The 24570-nt window shown below is 39.7% G+C and overlaps 1 protein-coding gene and 1 long non-coding RNA gene across 7 annotated transcripts in view; both read left to right on the forward strand.

Annotated features, from left to right (window-relative positions):
- LCLAT1 (lysocardiolipin acyltransferase 1) overlaps nt 1-24570 on the forward strand; it is a 209723-nt gene that overhangs the window by 37349 nt on the left and 147804 nt on the right. The gene's annotated exons all lie outside the window — the stretch shown is intronic.
- Nucleotides 18547-24222, forward strand: LOC122459481. Its single transcript, XR_006280202.1, has 2 exons — nt 18547-20822; nt 20956-24222. It is a non-coding gene; the product is annotated as an uncharacterized LOC122459481 (long non-coding RNA).

Consider the following 24570-nt stretch of genomic DNA (forward strand, 5'->3'; position numbering starts at 1 on the left):
TCAGGCCATAGGCGTCTCAAATTGGACATCCAAAACTAGTGGATACTTTTGACCTTATGTTCTCCGCCTCAATTCTTGAGCTGTAAAATGGGGATTCTATCATCTTATCTCACAGAGGGGCTGTGAAAATAAACAGTTGTGAAGCATTTGGATTCTGTGGTTCCCATAACTCTATAGTAAAACATGAACAAATTAGTAATTTTAATAGTCCAAGTGTGTGATTAGTGAGGATAAAACAAAATATTGAATAGCTACTCATTAAATGAGTTGGTCCATTCTGTGAAGTGAATGAGGTGGGCATACTATGGAAAAAATAAAATGTGATTGAGTAGTTAAAGACGGTAGCATAATGCATAGGCAAGAGAAACCTTAATACTGTTTCAGAGTAGCAGCCGTGTTAGTCTGTATTCGCAAAAAGAAAAGGAGTACTTGTGGCACCTTAGAGACTAACAAATTTATAAGAGCATAAGCTTTCGTGAGCTACAACTCACTTCATCGGATGCATTTGGTGGAAAAAACAGAGGAGAGATTTATATACACACACACAGAGAACATGAAACAATGGGTTTATCATACACACTGTAAGGAGAGTGATCACTTAAGATAAGCCATCACCAACAGCAGGGGGGGGAAGGAGGAAAACCTTTCATGGTGACAAGCAGGTAGGCTAATTCCAGCAGTTAACAAGAATATCAGAGGAACAGTGGGGGGTGGGGTGGGAGGGAGAAATACCATGGGGAAATAGTTTTACTTTGTGTAATGACTCATCCATTCCCAGTCTCTATTCAAGCCTAAGTTAATTGTATCCAGTTTGCAAATTAATTCCAATTCAGCAGTCTCTCGTTGGAGTCTGTTTTTGAAGCTTTTTTGTTGAAGTATAGGCACTCTTAGGTCTGTGATCGAGTGACCAGAGAGATTGAAGTGTTCTCCAACTGGTTTTTGAAAGTTATAATTCTTGACGTCTGATTTGTGTCCATTCATTCTTTTACGTAGAGACTGTCCAGTTTGGCCAAGGTACATGGCAGAGGGGCATTGCTGGCACATGATGGCATATATCACATTGGTAGATGCGCAGGTGAACGAGCCTCTGATAGTGTGGCTGATGTGATTAGGCCCTATGATGGTATCCCCTGAATAGATATGTGGACAGAGTTGGCAACGGGCTTTGTTGCAAGGATAGGTTCCTGGGTTAGTGGTTCTCTTGTGTGGTGTGTGGTTGCTGGTGAGTATTTGCTTCAGATTGGGGGGGCTGTCTGTAAGCAAGGACTGGTCTGTCTCCCAAGATCTGTTAGAGTGATGGGTCGTCCTTCAGGATAGGTTGTAGATCCTTGATGATGCGTTGGAGAGGTTTTAGTTGGGGGCTGAAGGTGATGGCTAGTGGCGTTCTGTTGTTTTCTTTGTTGGGCCTGTCCTGTAGTAGGTGACTTCTGGGTACTCTTCTGGCTCTGTCAATCTGTTTCTTCACTTCAGCAGGTGGGTATTGTAGTTGTAGGAATGCATGATAGAGATCTTGTAGGTGTTTGTCTCTGTCTGAGGGGTTGGCGCAAATGCGGTTATATCGTAGCGCTTGGCTGTAGACAATGGATCGAGTGGTATGATCTGGATGAAAGCTAGAGGCATGTAGGTAGGAATAGCGGTCAGTAGGTTTCCGATATAGGGTGGTGTTTATGTGACCATCGCTTATTAGCACCGTCGTGTCCAGGAAGTGGATCTCTTGTGTGGACTGGTCCAGGCTGAGGTTGATGGTGGGATGGAAATTGTTGAAATCATGGTGGAATTCCTCAAGAGCTTCTTTTCCATGGGTCCAGATGATGAAGATGTCATCAATGTAGCGCAAGTAGAGTAGGGGCATTAGGGGACGAGAGCTGAGGAAGCGTTGTTCTAAGTCAGCCATAAAAATGTTGGCATACTGTGGGGCCATGCGGGTACCCATTGCAGTGCCGCTGATTTGAAGGTATACATTGTCCCCAAATGTGAAATAGTTATGGGTCAGGACAAAGTCACAAAGTTCTGCCACCAGGTTAGCCGTGACAGCATCGGGGATACTGTTCCTGACGGCTTGTAGTCCATCTTTGTGTGGAATGTTGGTGTAGAGGGCTTCTACATCCATAGTGGCTAGGATGGTGTTTTTAGGAAGATCACCAATGGACTGTAGTTTCCTCAGGAAGTCAGTGGAGTCTCTAAGATAACTGGGAGTGCTGGTAACGAAGGGCCTGAGGAGGGAGTCTACATAGCCAGACAATCCTGCTGTCAGGGTGCCAATGCCTGAGATGATGGGGCGTCCAGGATTTCCAGGTTTATGGATCTTGGGTAGCAGATAGAATACCCCAGGTCGGGGCTCCAGGGGTGTGTCTGTGCGGATTTGTTCTTGTGCTTTTTCAGGGAGTTTCTTGAGCAAATGCTGTAGTTTCTTTTGGTAACTCTCAGTGGGATCAGAGGGTAATGGCTTGTAGAAAGTGGTGTTGGAGAGCTGCCTAGTAGCTGAAGTGAAGTAACAGATTGACAGAGCCAGAAGAGTACCCAGAAATCACCTACTACAGGACAGGCCCAACAAAGAAAACAACAGAACGCCACTAGCCATCACCTTCAGCCCCCAACTAAAACCTCTCCAACGCATCATCAAGGATCTACAACCTATCCTGAAGGACGACCCATCACTCTCACAGATCTTGGGAGACAGACCAGTCCTTGCTTACAGACAGCCCCCCAATCTGAAGCAAATACTCACCAGCAACCACACACCACACAAGAGAACCACTAACCCAGGAACCTATCCTTGCAACAAAGCCCGTTGCCAACTCTGTCCACATATCTATTCAGGGGATACCATCATAGGGCCTAATCACATCAGCCACACTATCAGAGGCTCGTTCACCTGCGCATCTACCAATGTGATATATGCCATCATGTGCCAGCAATGCCCCTCTGCCATGTACCTTGGCCAAACTGGACAGTCTCTACGTAAAAGAATGAATGGACACAAATCAGACGTCAAGAATTATAACATTCAAAAACCAGTTGGAGAACACTTCAGTCTCTCTGGTCACTCGATCACAGACCTAAGAGTGGCTATACTTCAACAAAAAAGCTTCAAAAACAGACTCCAACGAGAGACTGCTGAATTGGAATTAATTTGCAAACTGGATACAATTAACTTAGGCTTGAATAGAGACTGGGAATGGATGAGTCATTACACAAAGTAAAACTATTTCCCCATGGTATTTCTCCCCCCCACCCACCCCCCACTGTTCCTCTGATATTCTTGTTAACTGCTGGAATTAGCCTACCTTGCTTGTCACCATGAAAGGTTTTCCTCCTTTCCCCCCCCTGCTGCTGGTGATGGCTTATCTTAAGTGATCACTCTCCTTACAGTGTGTATGATAAACCCATTGTTTCATGTTCTCGTGTGTGTGTGTGTGTGTGTGTGTGTGTGTGTGTGTGTGTGTGTGTGTGTGTAAATCTCTCCTCTGTTTTTTCCACCAAATGCATCCGATGAAGTGAGCTGTAGCTCACGAAAGCTTTTATGCTCTAATAAATTTGTTAGTCTCTAAGGTGCCACAAGTACTCCTTTTCTTTTTACTTAATACTCTTATTTCTTATGTGCGCTTGACTTTTCTTAGCCTTAATATTCTTTAAATGTATTTTTGTGTTTAATCTAAATATATAATTTTAAAACAATTATGTTGGGTGAGGTTAAACCCATCTAAAGCTGACAGTGTTAGCACACTATGTTATGATATTAAAACTATTGTTTCCTAACACTGAACTCTGGATGGTGGTATATCGAACCTAGAATGGTCAGTTTCAGACTAAACCTTCTGTGGAAGCTTGCCTTAGAAATGGTCATAAACATGATCAGTCTAGAGAAATCTCTCATGTAACTTGTAGATGGAGTTTTCTCTGCTCCCAAGAATGAGCATGGTTAGGCAAACTATTTCAGCATATACAAATTGTCAAGAACCATAAGACCATTACTGAATCTGAAGAGGGCTAACTAATTTGAGGGTTTCTTTATAGAGCAGTTGCTCTGGACCTGAAAAGAGAAAGTAATGATGCTTTCCTGATTGCCTCACTTCTCAAATGCTTTGATGAACAGTAAAATAGCGAGGGCCATGTCTACGCTACAAACTTAGGTTGACACAAGTTATATTAGAATAAAGATGCCATTGTTAGTATATTGCTTGTGCATGTACATATTTGGCTTCTTGTGTCTGTGCTGTGTGTACTCATGAGGAGTGCTTGTGTTGATGCACAGTACGGTGCACTATGGGTAGGTATACTAGTGTGCAGTCTGCCACTGTCCAGTGCACTGTCTTCTGGGAAGTTTTGGCAATGTGTGATAGGGCAGAAATGAGTTGTAAGTGGTGACTAAAATGGTTTCAGTCCTTCCTGAAGACAGAAACCCAATAAGTAACGATGGGAAAACTGGGCCCATCATAAATCTCACTGTCTTTCACTCAAAATGCATTTTTTTTTTAATCCTTGCTTTCTCTAAAGTTCAGGGGACTTTAAAAGGGACAGGGGCCTTGTGATCTCTGTGACCAGATATTTTTTTAAAAAAGCAAACAAAAAACCCTCCCAAAATCAGGCACTCTATTGCATATGCTTCACCGCTAGGGGAGCGAACAAATATGTGGCAGATATTAGTCACGTTGCTTAATGCGCTAATGGAAGGTGCTTACATACTATGGTGATGAGTGTAGAATAAGAAAACTTGTAAACAGGCAGATGTCACTGCATAGGTGACTTAGTCACATTTTTAAGCATTTCTTTGCAACCATAGTGTTTTAAAGAAGATGGTTCTCAAACAAAAGTACTGTTACACCCACCTAGGACAACGTGACTCTGTTTGAACCTGAAGTGAAGTGATTTCTCACTTTCTTTCCCAGTCAAGATGAAGATGCTTATCTATATTCAGAATTTATTAATAACCATATATTTGCATTGCATACATTTTCATTGTGTATTTAGTGCCAGTTAAACTAGCTTAATCTTTCATGCTTTGAAAGTTAAGGTAAGTCTAATGGCAGACATTTGATTTGAATGTATTTTAATTTAGAAGACACATGGATCAAAACACAGTTTTATTAATAAAAGTGATTACAGGGTGAGAATTTTTCAAACTGTAATCCAAAGAGAATTATTGATTTTTTTTTTTTTTAACATGGTAGGGAAGTACTCTAGTTTTTTTTTTTTAGTCTGTTCCCCCATCTCTAAGTGCTTTGTATGACCCCACGGTAAAGCTTTTCTTCGGCTGTTAGCCAAGGCAAAACTAATCATCTTTACAGTTTTCTCTGATAGTAAATTAGAGTAAGACTATTGAACTCTCTCTCTGCCAGTCAAAATATTAGTATTTGGTCAGACTTCTTTAAGCTTTTCCTTTAGAGAAGTAATGTGAAAAAAAGCTGCACCAGGACTAATTGTTTGTGCATTGCTTTTGCCTCTGTCCTACAAGGCAGGTGGAAGTTAATTTAAATCACTTTAAGGATCAGTCTTTATCACAAAACTAGATCAAAATTGCAAGTTATGCAAGGCTTACAGAGCATTCTCTTTGCTCTGCTCAGTTGAAGTATGTGGCAGGGAGAGGAATTATTTAAAATCGGTGCCAATATGAGCACAAGAACAAATGGATATAAACTGGCCATCAGGAAGTTTAGACTTGAAATTAGACGAAGGTTTCTAACCATCAGAGGAGTGAAGTTCTGGAACAGCCTTCCAAGGGAAGCAGTGGGGGCAAAAGACCTATCTGGCTTCAAGATTAAACTCAATAAGTTTATGGAGAAGATAATATGATGGGATAACATGATTTTGGCAATTAATTGATCTTTAACTATTCATGGTAAATAGACCCAATGGCCTATGATGGGATGTTAGGTGGGGTTGAATCTGAGTTACTACAGAGAATTCTTTCCTGGGTATCTGGCTGGTGAACCTTGCCCACATGCTCAGGGTTCAGCTGATTGCCATATTTGGGGTCGGGAAGGCATTTTCCTCTAGGGCAGATTGGAAGAGGCCCTGTGGTTTTTTCGCCTTCCTCTCTAGCATGGGGCACGGGTCACTTGCTGGAGGATTCTCTGCCCCTCGAAGTCTTTAAACCATGATTTGAGGACTTCAGTAGCTCAGACTTAGGTGAGAGGTTTATTGCAGGAGTGGGTGTGCAGGAGGTCAGACTAGATGATCATAATGATCCCTTCTGACCTTAGTATCTATGAAAAAAAAAAAGTATTTGAGTGCAAGATTTGGTTCCCATACTTAATAAATATGTAAAGGAAGCTGCATTTAGTTTAGAAAGGTCAGATGTAATATGTCCTGGAGTAATTCTCCATCTGTATACTTGGTGTCTTTATCTGAGAGTTTGGAAGTACAGAACTTTGAAAATCAAAAGACAAATTATCCTACTTCATTAAGTGCCACAGGAAAAGTGAAAAATGGGTGTTATTACTCACCATTAAATTTCAAACTGCAGCCTGCCATAATTGAAATATCTAAAATCTCTCATGTCCCTGGCGTAGCTCTTGGGGGACCTGTTTACAACATTACCACTAAAAAGGGCTTTTATTTATTTAATTGCATTGCATTAGCACCTAAGGGCCACAATCAGGGATGAGGACCCCTTTGTGTCAGTCACTGCACAAAATGTCTGTTCAGTGACTAGTACAATGGGACTCTGATTAGAACCCCTAGGCACTACTGCAGTACAAAATACAAATAAACAAACAAACCCAAAAACCCACCAACTTTTTTTTTTTAGAGGAATTTCTATAGAAGGAATGTTCATTCTTCTCCTAGGATATCTAATTACTAGAAGTCCCCCCTAGTTCAGTCCATGAGCCCTCCCTATTAACTACATGTTTGGTTATTATAATTTTTCCACTGAATGCATCTGATGAAATGAGCTGTAGCTCACGAAAGCTTATGCTCAAATAAATTTGTTAGTCTCTAAGATGCCACAAGTCCTCCTTTTCATTTTGCAGATACAGATTAACACGGCTGCTACTCTGAAACCTATTTACAGAACTGTTAGTCATAGCTGGTCTTACAGGCTTTTTCATTGTTACTAGGAGGTTAAGAAACACGTATGGGTTTCTAGTTTGCCAACAAAGCAAGCAGTCATTATTTGAGATGTGGGAGATGTTGCCTCCTGTAATCATGAGCTGAAGACAGGCTGTGTCTGTAGCTGTGGATTAAGTCGAGATGATGAAAGATTGCTAGGCAGTTTACACTGGGATGCCAGAATAGTTTTCTCCACTTGATTTCAGGAAAGCTTACATTCTAGAAGTTTGGTATACTGAAGGATAAATCCAAGAAACTTCTATCCTTCTCCTAGTCTTTTCTAAAATCTTACTGCTTCCATTACTAAACATCCACTCTTGCTTTTATGGCGGGGGAAAAAAGGAAAATATTGTCAAGTAAAAAACCCATATTTTCATAAAGTACGTATCATATAACCTGTCATGCTCTTGGCTGTTGCATCTTTTCTTTATCCCATCTCCACACCCCATATCTCCTGTCTGTATTTGTTCATTTAGATCATTTTAAACTGATGGCTAAATATATGTAAATGAAAAGGAACTTAAAATAGTTTCTCTGATATCCTGTGGACCTGTCTAGAAAAGTAGACATTACATTGGTGAAGGAGAGCAAATAACTGATATCAAGAAGGCTGACGTGTTTCATGCATGTTTTGTTTCAGCCTTCACTAAAAAGGGTAAATTGTGACCAAATATTCAACAGGATTAATATTAACAACAAGGTGGAAGGAACACAAGTCAAAATAGGGAAGGAGCGGGTTAAGGAATATTTAGATAAGTTAGATGTAGTGTATTCAAGTCAGCAGGGCCTGATGGAATTCATCCTAGAGTACTTAAAGAACTAGCTAAAGCAATCTCAAAATGGTTAGTAATTAATATCTTCGAGAACTCATGGAGGACGGGTGAAGTCTCAGAGAAATGGAGAAGGGCAAACATAGTACCGATCTTTAAAAAAGAGAACAAAGAGGACCCTGAAATTATAGACCACTTAGCCTCAATTTGATACCTGGAAAGATAGTGGAACAAACTATTAAAAATCTATTTCTAAGCCCCTGGAAGATGATAGATTTATAATAGCTAACATGGCTTTGTCAAGAACAATTTATGTTAGCCAACCTAATTTTCTTCTTTGACAGGGTTACCGGTCTAGTGGATAGGAAGGAAGGAGTAGATGTGATGCATCTTGATTTTTAGTTAGGCTTTTGAGACAGTCCCACATGGCTTTCTTATAAGCAAATTTAGAAAAAATTTTGTCTAGATGAAATTACTATAAGGTTGGTACACAACTAGTTGAAATACTGTACTCAGTGTAGTTAATGGTTTGCTGTGAGGGTGTATCTCGGGGGGTCTTGTAGTGGTCAGTCCTGGGTCCAGTACTATTCAATATTGTCATTAATGACTTGGATAATGGGGTGGGGAGGATGCTCATAGAATTTGAGGATGACACCCAAATGGGGGCGGAGGGGGGGGTTACAAGCACTTTGGAGGACAGGATTAGAATGTAAAACAACCTTGACGAAGTAGAGAATTAGTCTAAAATCAACAAGATGAAATTCAATAAAGACAAGTGCCAAAGTACTTAACGCAGAAAGGAAAAATCAAATGCACAATTATGAAATGAGGAGTAACTGGCTAGATGCTAGTACTGCTGATCTGGGGGGGTGTAGTGGATCACAAATTGAACGTGAGTCAAGAGCATGATATAGATATGAAAAAGGTAAATATCATTCTGGGGTGTATTAATGGGAGTGTTGTATTTAAGACACAAGAAGTATTTGTCCCACTGTACTTGGCATTGGTGAGGGCTCAGCTGGAGTACTGTGTCCAATTCTGGTTGCCTAACTTTAGGAAAAATGTGAATTAACTGAGGAGAGTCCAGAGGAGAGCAACAAAAATGATAAAAGGGTTACAAAACCAGACTTATGAGGAAAATCTGGGCATGCTTAGTCTTGAAAAAAGACTGAGGGAGGACCTGATAACAGTCTGCAAATATGTCGTGGGCTATTATAAAGAGAACAATAATTAATTGTTCTCCATGTCCACTGGAGATAGGACAAGAAGTGTTGGGCTTAATTTGCAGCAGGGGAAATTTGGGTTACATACTAGGAAAACTTTCCAATTGTAAGGCTAGTGAAGCTTTGGAACAGGCTTCCAAGGGAGAATGTGGAATCCTTATCACTGAAGGCTTTTAAGAACAGGTTGGACAAACACCTGTGAGGTATGGTCTCGGATACAGATTAACATGGTTGCTACTCTGAAACCGAGGTTTACCTTGTCCTGCCTCATCTCAGGGGGCTGGACTTGATGACTACTCAAGGTCCCTTCTAGCCCTACATTTGTATGATTCTATGATCTTTTTAACAGACAGTGGATACAGGAAATCAACAACACTTGTACCTGGATAAGCTGTTCCTTTTAAACAAATACATCTGCTTTTAACTAGAATCATTAAAAAAAATATTTTGTTAGGCTTCATTATGATATAGAACTATTCAGACCTCACACAAGGTTAGAGAAGCTTTTAAATTAGAAACATTTCTGTCTTTGTATTTTATTTTTATTCCCTCTTGTTTTTTTTGTCAGTGACAATTGAATGAAAACAGTCTCATTTTACTGTGATTTCTTCAAATTTCCATCCTGAAGACCTGATCCTCTGTGACATCACAGTTTATTCCCTGAATAACCTCTTGCAATGTCATAAACCGTATTATGGGCTAGAATAGTGGTTCCCAAACTTTAATGTACCACTTTCTTAAAAAAATTGATGTTTGAAGTACCATATACAAATTTCTCCTTTTTATGCACCTTTATTTTCGGCCTTACCAGGCTTAAATGTTTCCAGACTCTTTAGTAAAATAAATGCCTACGGAAGTCTAAAATATTCCATTCTAGCAAGGGCTAGTTGGAAAGTGAAAATTCTGTTTTGCAAAAAAATGTAAGATTTCAACATTTGTTTTCATTCCAATATGGAACGAAACTAAGACCTTTTGTGAAAAAATTTTTTTATTTTATTTTATTTTATTTTATTTTGCAAAAAAGAGGCCAAGCCCACACTAATCCGTGGTTAGGGTAATCTTATCTTGTTTTGACCAGCTCTTCTGTTGTGGACCTGTGGAGCCTTCCTGACGAAAGAGTCATCAAAACCTGTAGGTTTCCCTGAAAAGTTGTGGTTTTGATCAATTATCATTTTCCAGCAATTTCTTTCATGTTACTCAAATTACAAGAAACAAATGACATTAGATATTTTGGCAACTTAAAAATAATATGTTTTAAAACTTATTACCTGCTATTGTTAAAAGTGACATTTAAGATGTCTGATCTTTCAGTTAGAGCAGAAAATTATTTTTCTTTCAGGTTTGTGCATTTGATAGCACTTGTATGTTCAGTTTCACAGCTTTGCTACAGGGTTTTTCACACAGTAACAAAGGAGAGAAAAACACCTGAAACCTAGGAAAATGTGGTTATAAAACCACAAAAATTGATAGAGGGTTTAGGAGTAAGTGTAGTAACTGACACCACTTTATTTGTGTTTTAAAAAAGAACTAGCTTTCATTTTGACAGTGACTCTCTATTAAAGAATGGGAGCGAAGAAATGCAGAAAACATGACTTTTATAGACTTGTTTCTTAAGAAAAAACAGTTCAATCTTTCTGTGAGGATGTCGCTGCTCTTTCAGGTCCCTGTTCTTTTCCTACCCAGATAGAGCCTTTTGGTGCCTGTAAATTCAGTAAACGTTAAAAAGTGCCTATAAATTTTAATTGTCCTCCTTGATGTACTTTTGTTTCATTTGATAACATTTTCATTGGCACATCAAAATATTCACCCCACCTATTTTCATTTGCTAACACTGAGAAAAGTAACATTAAATAATGTTAAAATAAATGGCGTGAGTTCTAGGGTCATTGCCCATCTGTTATTTATTTTGATCCATGCAAGTCCACTAAAAACTGATCACGTCAGTAATATTTCAGCAGCTAAGCAGTGGCTTCAGAAACTAACTCTGCTGAAAATCCTGTAAGATGCAGTTTTGGACAGTGAACATATCAAGAAACTCAGTATCTTCAAACAGTACTTAGGACTCCCTAGGATAGTGCACATTCTACAAATGTGGTAAAGGTCACTTTCTGACCTTGAAACAACCTTCTGCTGTAGATTGCATTGAATTATTAAACCAAATAATATAAACAAAGTAAAACTTTTGATTAACCTTGCTTCTCAAAGTGTCTTGACCTTTATGGAGTCCTACTGGTTGACATTTTTAAGATTGTTTTAGTAATATTTCCTTTCTTTATAGAAGGTTTTATTTGTGTTTTTCCATCTTGTTTATATCTTTTTTTTTCATTTGATATTTTTTCACAGATAGAGCGATATCTGCATTATGTATCTACTTTGTTATTATAGGAGACTAATGATGTGGGCCTTTGTATATAAAATGACAGTAATGTAATTCTATAAATAGACACATTACAAATAAAAGGTATAGCAAATAATTACTGAAAGACGTAAAATATGAGCAGAAAACTAAAGGCAGATAAACTACATAAAACCATTTTAAAGGTCAGATACGTATCTACAAGTAAATGAGTGATAAAGCATTATTTAGTACTGAAGGTATTGATGATAACTTTAAATCAGGAAAATAGTTTAAACAGAGATATGTTAATTTTACTTTGTGGTTTATTGCAACTTAATTTTTGTTTAAATTTTACTGTAATACTGCATAAAATACCATTGTTTCCTGATAACTTTGATTCTTATACGTCACTAGATTCTGTGGGGAAAATGACTGTGTAGCCACTTTGGGGAGTTATTCCATGTCCTGGCCACACCAATCTGAAGGATAGGTAGGATAGTGGTACTGATGAGACAGACTAAAGGAACACAGGTTCTTTGTTTCGCCATAAAGCAGAGCACCGTCCCCCTTCTGGATTTCTTCATTTGGCTTCCTTTTTTTTTTTTTTTCCCCCAGTGGTAGCAGCAAAAGCTACAGAAGGCCACAAATGATCAGTTAGCAAGGAGTCACTGCAGGCGTGGTCTATCTACTACTCTGTACAAACTGTGGTTTTGCTGCCTGAGATTGCAGCTTCCAACAGCTCTTGAAAGGTCACACCAGCAGTGTCTGCTAATATGGCTCCACACCCCTATCCTGCTGTGGCTCCCACAGAAAAGGAACTTTTCAGCACTATCAGTGGTTAACTCTTAACACTTTGGATTTAAGCCAGTCAATAGTCCCAACAAGGCCTTGCTGTCTTGAAAGGACAATTCCTACATGCCTGCCCTTGCTAGTTCTGTCTTATAAGAAGCCCAAGAAAAGCTAAATCCCCCATGAGAGATCAAAGTTTTTATTTCTCACTTCATCCCCTGGTTTGCAGGTCTCTTTTGCCACCTTTTATCCTAGAGCCAATGCGGAGGACCCAAGAACTAGACCCACCACAGCATTCAGTAAGATAGCCCAGAGGAATGGCAATTTTTTCTTAAACAAGTGGGTGAGGCCCTTAAAACTAAATGAAACTGAGCAAAATGAAGATGCTAGTTCTTGTTATCCCTACTCTCTGTGCTTTTCATGGTAGATTCCAGAAAGTAAAAATCATTGCTAGTCTTCTGTCACATTACTGATAGTCTTCTCTCCAGCACATTTACATTGTGCGCCACTGACTCTTTGGGCTTAGCTAAATTGACTATCAAGCATTAAAAGATGACTGGGGAGTTTTTGGGCTCTTGAGTAACTATGTCCTCTAATGACCCTTCAGTATTCTTTTTGTAAAAAAAAAAAAAAAAAATCAGAAAGTACTATCAGATTCTTCACCTTCACTAGGAAGACTTTGTGGTTTTGTCACTGGTAAGTGAGTTATCTGATACACAGATGATGGCAGTCCTTTTTTGTGGATCCAGATTGTTCAGTGTCAGAGTGAATACTGCTTTAAAGGAAAATACGAGAATGACGGGATTAGATACGTTATATGGATGACCTGAATATCAGTGTTGTAGTAAATAAGCAAATGAGTCCGTCAGGAATTTTATCACATCTTTGTTTCACCGGAAATCACGAAAATAGTAAAGCTCACCAATAGCTTCAATACCAAAGATACGTTATGTTCTTTATCACTTATTTAACTTATAGGAATATATCTGAGCTTTAAAATGCTTTTATGTGGTTGTTTATCTGCTTTTAGTATTTTGTTCATATTTCAAGTCTTTCAGTAATTATTTGCCATACCTTTTATTTCTGCTTTTCTAGACACTGGGTCTATGTATAAAATGACATCCCTGTAATTTTGCTTCAGGGCTGAAGATGACCTCTACCTAATGGAGCCTGGGAGGAAACTTTTCTGGGGGAAGGTTATCCCATAACTGCCTATTTCAGGGTTTCATGTACCTTCCTCTGAAGCATCTGGTATTGGCCACTGTCAGACTAGAGGAGTAGATGGACACCACTGGTCTGATCCACTAGTCAAGTTCCTATGTTTCATCCACAGGTCACTTCCACTGAAGCGCTTCTTCCTTCAACACAGCACAAGAGATCAAGTCTTTTAGCTCTAGACACCATAGAGCCTCATTCTCCATAACAAGATTTTTGTTAAGCACAGAGAAGTTGGATTTCAATTTCAGAATCAGCCCTTTGAGGCTGTTTTGAGGCAGTCTTCTAGATCCTCTTAGGGGAGGCAGCCCAGGAAAGTGTCCTTCAGACAATTCTAATCTCCCTCACTTCTCCAGAGTGAAACTCTGAAAACATCAACAGCATGGGTCAAAATAGCAAAGAATGAATTGGGTATTGTCAATACTTAAGAGTTTATTTAGTACAATTCTTCTCCTTCCTTCGCCCTGGGATAATTTTATCAAACCTCCAATAGAATCCACAAAAGAGAAAAGAGTTTCTTCAGGCTCTAAATTATCTAATTCAGTTAGAGGCCATAATCTGTATCAGAAGGAACAAGAATTATCAAGAGTATACCAACCCTTCTGCAGTCCCCCCCCAAAAATCCTAGAGTGTGTGCCTGGTCTTGAAGTGGTTCAACGAATACATTTGTTGCCAGAAGTTCAAGATGGTAGCTACTTGGATCCTATTCTGTTTTGTATAAGTGTTCATACTGCGCACATCTGAATACCTTCTGGTAGTGTGCATTGAGCAATGTAACAACTCATCTGTCATGTGGTGTTTGCTCTCTCCTCTTCTCCCCACAGGGAGAAGCATGTGGAGTGTCTTCTTGTGGTAGGTTTTAGATTTTTGTTTTTGTGTTTATATTAGAGAAGGCAGGGTCAAAGAAGTGCACCTTGCATTTGAAGCAGAAAGTGGTAAAGTTTGTGATAATCCTTAGTTCCTGGGGGAGTTCATTTCACAGTCTCAGACCAGCCCTGGAGAAAGTTCTGACTCCTGCACAGACTAGCTTTATTCTTAACTGTTGAGAGTTCCATTGTGCCAGAGTGTGAAGTTGTTGACCACGGTCTTCATTCTGGAGCTTTAAATGGCATTTTAGATACCTTGGGCCCAGGCCATATAGCACTTTGAATATAAGGACTGAGACCTTGAACTAAATGCTAAATTCTATGGGAAGCCAATGTAGAGAGCAGAGGAAAGGCGTGATGTACTATCCGTAGTGCCTGTTGCTAAGGAGACATTCTGCAGTGTTTTGTACTAGCTGGACTTTCCTAAGTGCTTCAGGTTTCATGCCCAGGTATGTTGCACTACTGTAGTCGAGCTGAGGGGTTTCAGAGTCATGAATAACTGAGTCCATGTCTTCGTCTGCCAGGATTGGACAGAGTTCCTACCCAGCTGGAGCTGGTAGAAAGCATTACTAACAGCTATTGCTATATGAGAGTTCAGCATGAGTGAGGAATCCAAGAGCACTGCTAGATTAGACTGAATTGACCAATTTTGGCTTCAGTTACATGGGCCTGTAGTTATTTGGCTTTTGGCTAGATTCTCTGTGAGCTTGCTCAGGAGTGTCAGATTTGACACCTGGGCAATAGTTGGCTAGGACTGAAGTCTCCAGGGTGAGTAGGACAGCCCATTGCATGTTGGAAGGAGGAAGGGAAGATTCTATATCTGTATGAAGCATTGGCTATTTTGGAAAGGAGTGGCATCAGTTGTTCATGGCTCTTTTATGAGCCAGGAAGGGCCTGAGACTGGATTCACAACTCTTGGGTCGGGATTCCTTTAGGGTGTCCAGAACCTCTTGATGAGTGAATGTATTGAACTCTGGGACTGCAGATAAGCTGTTGTTTGGTGAGTGCAGACGGAGCGAATTGATGCTGTTTGAGAAGGCTTCCTGAGTGTGTGTGATCTTTTCAGTGAAGGAGGATGATAGCTCTTTGCAGCACTTGATGCTTGGATCTGCAGATTGTAGATAGATACTCAAGGTTGATGAAATGATTTACTGTCCTGGATAGCTCCTTGAGGCAAGATTTGGCAGCATCAGGCAGGCTGATAGAAAGGTTTTCTTGGCTGTAATACAGCCTCAGCACAGGACTTAAGGAATTAATTGTATTTCATCCTGTCTGAATCAGTCTCTCTTCTCTCTTTATTGAGCACTGAGTGTCAGAAAACCAAGAAGCTCTGTGTGGACAATGGGGAGGAAGGGACCATTTGAGGGCCAGCATGTCAATGGCCAAGGACAGTGTAGAATGGTGAAGATTCACCAGTCCTTAGCTCCTCATCCTAGGAGGATGTTCCACTTTGTTGGAACTCTTAAACTTTTCATTCCCCAGCCACCTGGGAACTAAGCCCTAGTCTACACTACCAAATTCCTTCAGTATAACCATATTGCTCAGGGATGTGAATAATCCACAGCCTGGAGCAACATAGTTATACTGACCTAAGCACTATGTTGGCAGGAGAACGTCTTCCATCGGCAAAGCTACCATGTCTCATGGGTTGGCATTATTAAGCCAACGGGCTTAGTGTCTTCATCAGAAGCGCTACAGTGGCACACCTGCATTGGTGCGGCTGCTCTGCTGTAAATTTTTAGTGTAGACCTGCCATCACTCAGTCCAGGAACTCTCATGGGCACTATCCATAGTCGGAAACCTGTGATCTCCTGACTGACGTCCTGAAATGTAGGAAGGTACAAGAACAACAATTTAATTTAAATTTTTAATCTGTTCATTGTAAACCAGTCTCATGACCCTTGGGAATCAGATTCTCACTGTGTTTGAACACTAGGAGTTCATGATACTGCATACAGTGCATTTTCTGTTCCAGGCACAAAATCAGGAATGATCAAATCTCCAGAGCCTCAAAAAGTGAAACTAGGAGGGGCCTTTACATTTCTCATCTTGGCTCCCCAAACCACTTAAACCAGGATGTTCTGCAAGATCAGGAAGATCTGTGTTCCTTGTCCTCTGCTGCTGGGGCAAACATCCTAGAGAGAAGTTTGAGCGTGGAAATGTTTATGAAATTGCTCATTGATTTACTTCTCACAGGTGAAATTTCTTTGGAATTTACCCTTTGACTCACTCCCTCTTTGCTTCTATTCAATTAAGTGCATTAAGCTGAGGTGGCTTTAGTGACAAACAGCTAGCTTCGCCTGCCTGCTGTGACCTTAATATTGCAGGGTAGCTCCTTTGCGGAATACTGTGTGGCTGCTCTCCTTCCACTTACTGTGATTGGATACTACTCTCTATCCTCTGTAGGAGGGGTATGCCCTCTTCTTTACTCCCTCCCTGCTTACAGTCAACCTGTTGGTACAGATTGGACAGTTGCTATGAAATCTGCTGTCAAGATTCCACAGAGCAAGTAGTCCCAGTGAGACGCCGCCACCTGTTACCCTCATGGAGAATTGAGTGGGTTTTACCCCCATTTAATTCAGCCATTACCCACTGATATTCAGTCTCTTGTGTTGAGCAAACGTGGAACGTGAAGGAATTCAGAGCAGCATAGAGGGAATGTGAGGGAATTCAGTGCAGCATGTAGTTACTGATTCAATGAGAATTTTGTTTTCAGTTCATACTAATTTCATGCTACCCGTTGGAATTTCAATACATTTCCTGTATGTTGGATCCCTCTCTTACACTCCCCCAAATTCCATCTGACTGTTTTGTGTCTAGAAGCTGGCTCTTGTCAGATTGAAAGGTGCCCTAATTTAATTCCTGTTTCATGGCAGAAAGAACATTGTCCAGTCTGGATGTGTTTTGTAGAGGTTTCACAAAATACTAGCTTAATAAGTTCATTCCCCAGCATACACTACAGAAACCCCCCTAAACCAAATGATGAGAGCCATAAATCCACTGCTCCTGCACCAGTCCCTCCTGGCCAAACTCCCTAAAACACTCAAAGCATCTAGAACTGGAGTTCCCACAACAACATTTTTGGTGGCCCCAGAGTGCAGCCATCAGCTCTTGCTGGTGGCTGCACTGACACACCTGTGAAATTGACAAGACAGCCAACAGTTGATGTAAGAGATGCAGTGTCTACCCAGACACTGCATCGCCCTAACTACACCGACGTAAGCCTTACACCTCTCGTGAAGGTGGTTATGTTGGTGTAGTAGGGCACTTACATTGGCGGGAGGAAGTCTATAGTGTAGACACTGACATAATTAGGTCAACATAATCTGCCTTAATATTGACCTAACTGTGTAGATGGACCAGATGAACAGTCAGTTTTATTAATCTCACCTCATATAGAAGCTGTTCCATACCCCAATCATTTTTGTTGCCATTCTCTGTACTTTTTTTTATTCTAATATATCTTTTTTGAGATGTGGTGACCAGAACTGCACACAGTATTCAAGATGTGAGCGTACCATAGATTTATATAGTGGCATTATGATATTTTCCGTCTTATTAGCTATCCCTTTCTTAATAGTTCCTAACATTCTGTTTGCATTTTTGACTGCTGCTGCGCATTGAGCAGCTGTTTTTAAAGAACTATCTGCAATGACACCTAGATCTTTCTTGAGTGGTAATAGTTAATTTAGACTCATCATTTTGAATGTATAGTTGGGATTTTATTTTCCCATGTGCATTACTTTACATTTATCAAGTTTGAATTTCATCTGCCATTTTGTTGCCCAGTCACTCAGTATTGTGAGATCTCTTTTTAAGTCTTCACAGTCAGCTTTGGATTTGATTGTCTTAAGTAATTTTGTATCATCTGCAAACTTTGCCACTTCACTGTTTACCCTTTTTCCAGATCATTTATGAACATGTTGAACAGCACTGATCCCTGTCCTGCTCCTTGGGTGACCCTACTATTTACCTCTTTCCAGTGTGAAAACTGACTATTTATTTCTCCCCTTTTGTTTCCTATCTTTTATCCTGTTGCTGATCCAAGAGAGGACAGTACCTCTTATGCCAGCGACTGCTTATTTTGCATGAGCCTTTGATGGGGGGATCTTGTCAAAGGTTTTCTGAAAGTCCAAGTAAACTGTATCCACTGGACCACACTTGTCTACATCTTTGTTGACACCCTCAAAGAACTCTAATAGATTGGTAAAGCATGATTTCCTTTTACAAAAGTCATGTTGACTCTTCCCCAGTGTATCGTGTTCATCTGTGTGTCTGATAATTCTTTACTATAGTGTCAACCAATTTGTCTGGTACTGAAGTTAGGCTTACCAACTTGAAATTGCCAGGATCGCTTCTGGAGCCTTTTTAATAAATTGTTGCATTAGCTATCCGCCAGTCATCTGGTACAGAGGTTGATTTAAGGAATAGGTTCAGAGTTGGGCATTATTTTACTCCCTTACTTTTTGATGGGGAGTCTGTTACTGAGGAAGTCAATTCTATAGTCCCTGCTTGATGAGCCACATGTGGAAATGAAGAAATGAAAAATGTCTTCTGCTACCTAAATACACACATGTATACACATATATGTAATTACATGCACAGACTACATTAAAAGAACATTAATTTTGCAAAGAAACACTCAAAAGTTAGGAAATAACAAAATTAAGGTTGCCTGTGCAACCTTAAATTGGCCCCCTTCACTGTATAAATTATTATTAATACAATCTTTGATTAAATGATTCCTTCCTTTCTCTGAAGTTATAAGCAACTGAAAATGATCCCTAAGTGGCGCAGGTTGAGGGATGTGCTGACCGCCGCTTCCCACAGCCCCCATTGGCCTGAAGTGGCGAACGTGGCCAGTGGGAGCTGCGATTGGCTGAATCTGCGGACACGGCAGGTAAACAAATCGGCCCAGCCCTCCAGGGGGCTTACCCTGGCGGGCCGTGTGCCAAAGGTTGCCAAGCCCTGTTCTAGACTGTGACAATGCTGGCTGAGCTTCCTCTGTTTTAAATTAAGAAGTTTTACCTATACTTGGACAAAAATTGCTGTCCATCTAGTTAGGTTTCTTTTTAAAGTATTATTGGTTTTGCTCAAATGGAAAGTATAAATGTTCAGGGCTCTAACTAGCTCAGTCTTTTGGTTTTGATATGCTTGCTGTACATTCTGCTGTTCAAGCAAAAATCCTATCTGAGAAAAAACTTCTGTTACACTTGACTTTTACAATCTTGTTCGGTGGTGCTGGAACAATTTTTATTGTGGGGATGCAGACGGTGGAAGGCATGTATTTGGATGGTTATTACTACTTCTATTCAGGGGATGTGGCAGCACCCCTAGTTCCAGAACCTATGATCCTGTTTGTCTCTGAAAATACAAGCAGATGTAATTATTTGCTGAGAAGCCAAGTTTTTGTAAATAAAATGCATTCTGCCTGGAGTGTCCCTAGCTAAATTAAACAAATGGAATTTCCCAGCTTGGCCAAGTGCTTTATAGTTCACCTCAGTGTTTATTCTGTGCATTTTAAATGACAAATACTCTAAAGTTAGATAATGCAGTGGCAACTGAATTAGGAAAAAGTTATGTCATTAATGTGCTTCATGGAGAAGTGGAAGTAACTGGTGTCTTATTGGACTCAAGACCCTCCACAGAAGGACATGTAAAATATTGCCCTTTAATGAATTATATTAAAAATACCATTCTTGAGATGGCCCAGTGGCAAACTGCTTTGAGACAATAGCTGCCCTATGGTATTTAGGATGTAAGATGAAATGTGTATGTGGAAAAGTATTTGGAGCTCTGACAGTGATTTGGGTGACCTCTTCAGGGATTTTGTGGGTAATGGATTATTTTCTGACAAGGACACAAAGTGGAGTAGGATGCAGGTTAATTTCTAGATGACTTCATTTTTAATTCTTCAGCCAATTTTAAGTAATATTTGCTTTTGAAAAATAGAACTGTATAGCCAAATAAAGAATTTTGATAGTCTAGATTGGTGCTTTTCAGAGATGGTTCTAGTTACTGCTGAGTTGCTTAATATGAAATGATAGGTCTGGAAAGCTTTTCATAACAGCTTACCAAAAGTGACGGGTTTTGATATGGGATTCACTTGTTAAAGAATTAAAGGCTATCTGTATAATTAATGCCAGTTGACGATGTTTTATGGGAAATAGGTCCTTCAAACAAACCTGATTTCATTCTTTGACATTATAAGTGTGGTTGATGAAGGTGGCCGCATAGGTGTAATGGTTACACTTTTGCAAGGTGTTGCCTTAGTTCTGCATACCATTCTGATTAAAAAAATTAGCATTGTACAATATTAATAGAGAACATGTTAAATGGATTGAGACCTGAGTGACAGTTCTCAAAGTAATTGTCAGTGGGGAATCATTGAATGGGGGTATTTTCAGAGGGCTTCCACAGAGGTCAGTACTGGGCCTAATGCTCTTCAGTATTTTCATGAATAAACTTGAAGGAAATATAAAACCACTGCTGAGAAAATGTGCAGATTGGCGGAATGGTAAATAACGATGACAACAAGGCGGTCGTACGGAGCAAGCTGGATTGCCTAGTAACCTGAGCCCATTCATATAACGATGACGACAAGGCGGTCGTACGGAGCAAGCTGGATTGCCTAGTAACCTGAGCCCATTCAAATAACGATGACGACAAGGCGGTCGTATGGCGCAAACTGGATTGCCTAGTAACCTGAGCCCATTCAAACAAAATGCCTTTTAACACAGCCAAATACAGAGTTTGATATCCAGGATCAAGGAATTCAGGCCATGCCTACAGAATGGGAAACTTGTATCCTGGACAGCAGTGTGACACTTTCTCAGGGTGCCAAGGACTGAGAGTCACCCCTGCCTCCAGCGAGAGGAAGATTTGCTTGTGTTTAACTGGGTGCCAACTCCCTGATAAAAGCAGTCTGTTAGCCACTCAGCCAATCTCCTCAGGTCTTTGCTAGCCCTTACTTTGCTTTGCAGGCTAACAACAAATGCCTCCCAACCCCAGATTCCCTAAAAACATTCCCCTGCAGTGTCCAGCCCCTGTCAGTGGACACTCAGAAATTACCAGGTAAGCTGTCCCCAAAGGACCAGTGCACACACCAGCTTGTTTGCTTTAACTGAGGATCAGCTCCAATATAACATCACGGCACTGAGATTATGTTTATAGCGAAAAGTTATGTTTTTTGGTTTTTTAAATCCAAGGCTAAGGTAATAGTGATAGTGAATAAGGCTAAAAAAAGAAACACATAAAACAAAAGTATAACACTATTCTTAAAATCCAAAGTTACTTTAATAGGCTAAACCCTCATCTACAGTAGTTTCTCACCTAAAACAATCTTCCACCGACGTGTCTGGGATCCCCCTTTCACTAAGGCAAAAGGGGTTGTCCTTTTTTGCTTCTTCAATGAAGGATAAAGAGAGGTGGTTTTGCCTACTTCTTATATCCCCAATGTTCATAGTTTGGTCCCCAGAGTCATGATTTCCCATGGTATACTGGCTCCATGTTGCCTTCACATCCTCATGGTGACGCTGTGTTCAAATGGCCTTCCACTGTGTTAGCTTACAGTGCCATTTTTCTTGTGAACCAAGGCAGACAGGTGAATATACATTCTTTGTCTGGGCAAAACCTTCTTGACAACCCTGCTTTGATTCAGACTTTAAAACATATGTATGTATGTATAGTAGATACACAGTATATACTGTATATACACAACTCCTTAAATGTCATCAGTACATACATCTTGCAACTATTATGAGGATCACTGACATAAGAGATCTTTCTATTAGAGACTTCACTTGACCCTCTTTGGAGAAATACTGTGAAAGCAATGTGTTGAATGTAGTGGGTTTGTGAGGCTTGTCAGGAGTTACTGTTGCATCTGATGAAGTGAGCTGTAGCTCACGAAAGCTTATGCTCAAATAAATTTGTTAGTCTCTAAGGTGCCTCAAGTACTCCTTTTCTTTTTGAGAATACAGACTAACATGGCTGCTACTCTGAAACCTGTTAAAGAATAGTGAACCCTTTGCCAGTTGGCATCAATGGGCCTCTGTATCACAAGCAAAATAACTGTGAGAAGGATTTAGGGGTCATAGTAGATAGACAACTGAGCTTGAACTCGCAGTGTGATAATGTGGCAAAAAGAGCTAATGTGATCCTTGGATGTTTAAACAGGGGAATAGTGAGTAGGAGTAAGGAGGTCATTTTGTATTTGTATACAGCATTGGTGAGACTGATCCTAGAATATGGTGTTCAGTTCTGATGTCAACGTTTAAAAAAGGATGTTGAAAAATTGGAGAGGGAGCAGAAGAGAGCAATGAAAATGATTAGAGGGGGGAGAAAATCCTTCACAGTGATCAGAAAGAATATTAAGAGGTGATTTGCTTAGTGTATGAATACCTTGACAGGGGGGCAATACTTGGATATTAATGGGCTCTTTGATTTAGCGCAGAACAGGATAACAAGAACCAAAGGCTGGAAGGTGAAGCCTGACAAAATCAAGTTAGAAACTAGGCACAATTTTTTAACTGCAAGCTTGATTAACCCCTGCAACAAATTACCAGAGGAAGTGGTGGATTTTCTCTCTCTCATTGTCTCCAGATCATGACTGGATTTCTTTTCTGGAATTTATACTTTAGCCAAACACATTATGCTTCAGTCAAACACACATTCTTGGACTCAATATGTAGATGTATGTATGTATGTATGTATGTAGATAAAATGTAATGGCCTGTATTATATACAGGAGATCAAATCAGATGGTCTAATGGTCCTTTCTGACCTCAAACTCTGCTAATTTGCTTGTAAGCAAAGCTTAGGTGGATGTTCTAAATACATAATTATATACGTATGGCTAGGAACTGGATGACTCTGGAGACTGCTCTACTGTCAGGAAGATGCCTTTCACCTTCAGGTTACTGAGTCTAATGAAGACTTGATCAGTAGTAACCAAAATTTTACATCCTGTAAAAACTGCCAATTAGAAATTGAAGGCAGAATGCAGAGGTTTTCTTCAAATACATCTATTAAGTAACTAGGAATGCCTTTTTAAAAAGTGTCAGGAGTGCAAATAAGGATCATCAGCAGTCTCTCAATATCAGTTATATAAACTGAAAATAATTTTTCATATGGTCTATGTATTAGGGTTGGTATTTTTTCACTTTGTGTTTTTGCAAGTAGTATGGGAAGGAGTAGACCCATGTCAACTGAATTATAATAAATAACTAGAATTATAACATTTTCCAAATCTTTTCAGGCAGTCATGTCATATTAACATAAATTCCAGAGAGGTGAAGGATGTTCTTGTTTGTGAAAGCAGAGAACTAGGCATCCAACCACAAATCCACATTAAACTTAAAGAATATTGGGCTGGAAGGAATTCAGAGTACTGTTTTTACAAAAATATCTCATTTTGGAAACCAATTATTACGTTAAGTTTTCTGTTATGACTCTCTATACATGGTTGTGTGTACTTTCCACTGACATACAAAACTAACGAGACCATGAAGATCCTTATTGGCACTTCTTATAAATCCGTTTCATGCCAGTAATTATTCTGAGAACTCAGATCACAAAAATTAGTCTCAATAACAATATGAAAAATAGGTTATCGGAAACCCCAATTATTTTCTTAAACTGTATGGCAGTGCTTCATAGAGTGTAGGTGTGTGACAACAGTAGCTACATTTGTCTTATGGGGAAACCTTTAAACAATAACAGGAAACCCTGTTAGGGTACCCTTTTCAAACAGATGGGACTTGTAAGATATCACTTGCATAATGGAATTTTCCATTTGAAAAGATTTTGTTCTAACGTAGGTGAGATGATTAGGGAAACCCTGACAAGAACATCAGTTCAATTTTTCCTATTGTGAATGCAGATTTTACTCAGTCTAAAATATTAACAAGCATGGATTTCAGGCCTCTGAAGCTTTAGGCAGGTGAAGCTTATGGAGTTGTAGTATTTAAAAAAAAAAAAAAAAGTGAAATGTTTTCAAATCAACAAATTGCAATATGGACATGCTGAATTCATATGCTAGGTGACTAACTAGAAAGCTGCTCCTGCCAGTCCAGTAATGACTCCTATGGCTGATGATTAGTTATAGTTCAAAAGTGACCTGCTAAGGGACATAAATGTTTGTTGCCTTATGATGAATAAAGATGACTAGCATTTTTTTTCATTTTTTTTTCTGCTTATGATTTTTATATTAAAAATTTAAATCTTGTCTGCTCTGGAAGAATCTGTAGACAACTCATGACACCTGGTAGGATTATGGCAATGTGTATACCAATAAAAGTGAAACTTGATTGAGG

Source organism: Dermochelys coriacea, chromosome 3 (assembly GCF_009764565.3).
Source record: "Dermochelys coriacea isolate rDerCor1 chromosome 3, rDerCor1.pri.v4, whole genome shotgun sequence".
NCBI classification, from domain to species: Eukaryota; Metazoa; Chordata; order Testudines; family Dermochelyidae; genus Dermochelys; species Dermochelys coriacea.